This window comes from Carlito syrichta, unplaced genomic scaffold, assembly GCF_000164805.1.
Source record: "Carlito syrichta isolate Samal-C Ts95f unplaced genomic scaffold, Tarsius_syrichta-2.0.1 Scaffold314030, whole genome shotgun sequence".
Taxonomy (NCBI): Eukaryota; Metazoa; Chordata; class Mammalia; order Primates; family Tarsiidae; genus Carlito; species Carlito syrichta.
Window position 1 is genome coordinate 175827 of NW_007258126.1, and position 4569 is coordinate 180395.

General features: G+C 37.7%; 1 protein-coding gene across 1 annotated transcript in view; it reads left to right on the top strand.

Annotated features, from left to right (window-relative positions):
* The first annotated feature begins 60 nt into the window (after positions 1-60).
* Positions 61-4569, top strand: part of ITGA4 (integrin subunit alpha 4) — a 78014-nt gene continuing 73505 nt past the window's right edge. Inside the window, exon 1 of the mRNA XM_021718954.1 lies at positions 61-245. The gene's annotated coding sequence lies outside the window, so the exon portion shown is untranslated. The remainder of the gene's footprint in view (positions 246-4569) is intronic.

The following is a 4569-nucleotide window of genomic DNA, read 5'->3' on the forward strand; positions in this document are numbered from 1 at the left end:
CGAGGGGCGCTGGGTGGAGGAGGAGAGGCGAGCTGCCCCACCGCCGCCTGCCACTTTTGAGACGCGGCTCTCAGTGGGCAGCGCAGCTCACGTCTGAGAGCACGTGCACGCCTCTCGCTTCAGGCTCGTGGTGGGGGCGCCCAAAGCCAACTGGCTCGCCAACGCTTCAGTGGTCAATCCCGGGGCGATCTACAGATGCCGGATAGGAGGAAATCCAGGCCAGACCTGCGAACAGCTCCAACTGGGTGAGTTGCGTCTGGGACCTCGAGTTGGCGCCCGCCCCCAGCCCCGCTCCAGCCTCCCGCGTTATGGACCCCACCACAGGGCGAGTCCTGGAAAAACTCGTGTCGCCTGTTTCTTCTAGCTTGAAATGTATAGATTTTCAGTTTTAACCCTATACTCCACACCATCTTACCTTAACTGAAAGAGATCGCCTCCTCTCTGTCAATATTTTTTTCCCTTTTGCTTGTGGCAATGATGATACTCTGACAAAACTATGCAGAGCGAAGTTTCTTAGGATATCTTCTTTTCACCTCTCCCTCTCTCCTTCCATGTGTAAAACACATTGCAAGGCCTCTCCACATATTAAGGGCAGGATTCAGCTGAGTCAATTCTTAAGAATTTATTTCCATCTTTGACCTATCAATCTTGTTAAAGAACAGGCAGAGGGGCAGATGAGGCATGGCAGTTGGAATTGATCCCACATCCTCTCATTTAGGCCTAAGGACTTTTTGCTTCAGTAATATAGATTTACTTAGAATATGCGAGATAAAAAGAAAAGTACAAGGACGGTTGGCATCTCCATTGTTAATATAGTTAGCATGAGGCTTAGCATGATAATTTTCCAGTCCCCAAACTCTCATGTTAAATGGTCCATCATTTTTGCAGTCGTTTCTTAAAATGTCTCTTTTTAGATTTATGACACTTGAAAAAAATGTTTACTGGTGTGGGAGGGGAGACGGTTCATATTTCAAAGTCAAAAGCAAATTTGTTGCACACAGACAAGTGGGGGAAGAAAGAGGAACTAATATTAATTCAGGCCGATTTGTTTCAAAGTTTTCGGTGCTGCTGTACATATTACCCAATATTTGCCCCCTCAAAGCAACCCTGGGTCATGGTTGACATTATTTCTACTTTACACAGAAGAACTCTGGCCCAGAAAGCTGCAGGTACCTTTTCTAAAGTCACTTAGCTGGTGAATGGTAGATGGTATGCCAAGTCAAGTCAGCTTGAGTCCACTCTCTAAGCCCTTTCCTCTCCTGTATGCATCCTCAGTGCAAATAAAATTAAGTGAAGTGTCCATATGTTGTCTGCTGAGCTTGAGAGGTCAACTATAAATGATGAATAGAAAGGTCATGATTGGTACTTTTTAATATTTATCCTTGCAATAAATGGACTTTTTGAGATTATCTAATCATTGCATGTTTAGCTCCTTTTTCTTTTTATAGTAGTCTTTGCCTTTTTTGTTTTTAAACATTGAAGCTGGTTCCCTTTGTAAGAATGAATTCAAATAAATGATGCACACAATGGAATTTTTACTTTTTACTTGGAGAGCTCCCGTAAAAGTCCAGGCATGATTTCTTGCGTGTAGAATAAGCTCCAACCTCTTGTTTAAGCATCCTCCATCCCAGAAGGCAGACTAGGCATGCACACAACACTCATAGACCTATACATTTGGAATGATTTTGCAAAGCATAATTATCATGGGAGAGTTGTGGGGTAAAGAATTAGGGAGTGAAACAGACAGACTTAGTCTGCCAGAGGATCTTGGCAAGGTCTCAGGAGGGAACAGTTTCATTTCTGTTATCCTGTCATAGTTTCCTGATCCATGCCTTTATAACTGCTGGTATTTAGCACTTACTTCCTGTCTGGATGGACAATGAATCTATTTCTGGATGTCTGTGTTTAACTGGATAGATCATGTCATAATGCTATATAAAATTTGATGTGATAATGTCTGTCAATTGAAGGCAAGCCTAAATTCTTTGGGCATATGAAGCATAGGGGCTGACTATAGAAACATTATCAGAGAAATGTACACATGGTTGATGTGTGACAAACATAAATTAGAAGAAGATTTGTAGGATGGATGAACAAATAAAAGAAAAGTTTGATTACCATCAACCTGATTGATGAGTAAGAGAATTAATTGGAAATGACAAGCCAACGTGCTATTTTTAACTTTCAAAAATTTGGTCAATTAACAAGGTGCTTATTGAGATGAAAGGCAAAAAACAAAAAAAGACTCAATTCCTAGTCAGTCAACTGATTAAAACATTAAGAACTGTAGTAATAGCTTTAGTATTTGTCACAGAGTTGACTGAAGTTACTTCTCATGTAACATTCTAAACAATGTGTATATCTCTTCTTATCTAAAGAGATGATGTGTCTCTATTCAGACTAATTCAGAAGAAATAAAAGTGTAAAACAGATTGAGGCTAAAGTCTAGAAAGAAAATACTGACAACAATGAAGTGTTAACAGAGATATTTTAGGATCTCAGGTTTGTGGACTACGTACTATTTTGTATAAAGAAGTTCTCAAGAGTGCATATAGATACATATAAGCTGTCTTTTTTTAAGTTAATAAGCTCACAGTCACTTTTAAAAAGTCATTTTAGATTCAAGGAATGCATGTGCGTGGTTATTACATGTGTATATTGGGTGATGATGAGATCTGGGATTCTATTGAGCCTGTCACCCAGGTGGTGAGCATGGTATCCAACAAATGATTTTTCAGTCCTTACCTTCTTCCGTCCTCCCCCCTTTAGGAGTCCCCACTGTCTGTTTTTCCCATCTTTATGTCCATGTGTCCCAGTGTTGAGCTCCCTCTTATAAGTGATATAACATACAATACATATTCAGTTTTCTGTTTCTGTGTTTATTCACTCATATAAGCCATTTAATACAGGTGTGTGTGTGTGTGTGTGTGTGTGTGTGTGAATTTTCTGTATAAAATGGCTTCAGTTGTCCCGTCTCAAATGTGTGTAATTCTAAAGTTTGGAAAATACTTAGCAAAGTACCTGACACATAGTAGACATTCAAGTAATAGTGTATTTATTCTCATCTCTATTTTCTACTTAAATCTATTATTTGTATGCTCTTTGTAATAAGCAGGTTGATATTAACAATAAGGATAATTGATAAACTGAAACAAAAATTTAAAAGGTAAAAGTATAAATTAAAAGATAACAGTTGAAATGAAACATAATGAAAAATATTTTTGTGTTGACTCAACAGAAAAATGCTATTAGAACTCAAGATTGAGCTACGATTGCCATGTCAGTATGGTATCTTCTTTCATTTGAAATAATTTTACTTGCTATGACACAATATTTCCATGTAACTAACATGCCCCAAATCTAGAATAAAAATTAGACTTAAAAATAATAATAAAAAGAAATGGTCCTTCCATGGCAATCAAAGTGGCTATTTGGATCTTAATGATTGCTACATAATTATATTGGATTCTGAGCTATGTAGGAAAATCCTAAGGGGAAAAAAAAAAGAACTTGAAGGTGTTCAGGGTCTCTTAAAATGGCACTTATCTTCTACATAATTAAAAAATATCTGCATGACTAGTCTTTAAGTCTCTGTACAATTTCAGATCAATAGTTGGTTCAGTTAAACTCCTCCCCTCAAAAGAGCAGGGCGATACCTTCTCCACCCTACTCTACCTCTGTAGGTAATGCTGCATCCCATGCTGTATTCACTGTAGCCATAATCAGAAGTGAGCAGCAAATGCCCTTTTATCTAGAATGCCCAGAGATGGTTAGGAGTAAAATACCCCTTTTAGAGAAGTGAATTGCTGCAGAGGCAGTATCAAGAGAGTTGCCTGGATAGTACCACAAGGTACATTTCTTCCTGCATATAATCAGCCTTTTTTCATCTCCCAACCTGAGAGGTACTGCTTCTCTCATTTCCTTGGTTCCAGGGGGAGGCAGTCTTACTATCCAGAAGGTCTAGGCCCAGACTTATTCATGAAGAAGACCCTGTCTGAGGAGACCATGGGAATTTCCACACATCCGCTTACTTTTCCACTCAGGCACTCTGAATCTTCACTGAGGATGTTTAAAGGAAACTTTAATGACAGACAGTTCTTGAATCAAGGTATCACAAATAATGACTCCATTAATAAGCATAGCCCACCCATAGATTACTAATGTTGAAAGAATTAGAACATAATAAAATACATGATTATCAAATGATACTAAAAGGCAGTCTTCATTTGGTTATTCAAAGGACACCCCAGATGTTTTATTACTTTAGAGTTACCACTAATAGCATTATACACACACACATGGATACTCATTTGGATAATAGTTTAAAGTTACTAGTGGCCACACATGAACTGTAGCTACCCTTCAATGAGAGGTGTTATAATGTCAATTACAAAGACTTAGCACAAAAAACTCATTAATTTTAAGGCATTAATTACATGTTGAAATATATATTTTAAAATCACTTTAATATAAAATAATATTTTGGATTCATTAAGTTAAATACATTATTAATATTAATTCTACTTATTTAGTTTTACTTTTTTTTTTTCTTTTTTTTTTTTTTTTTTT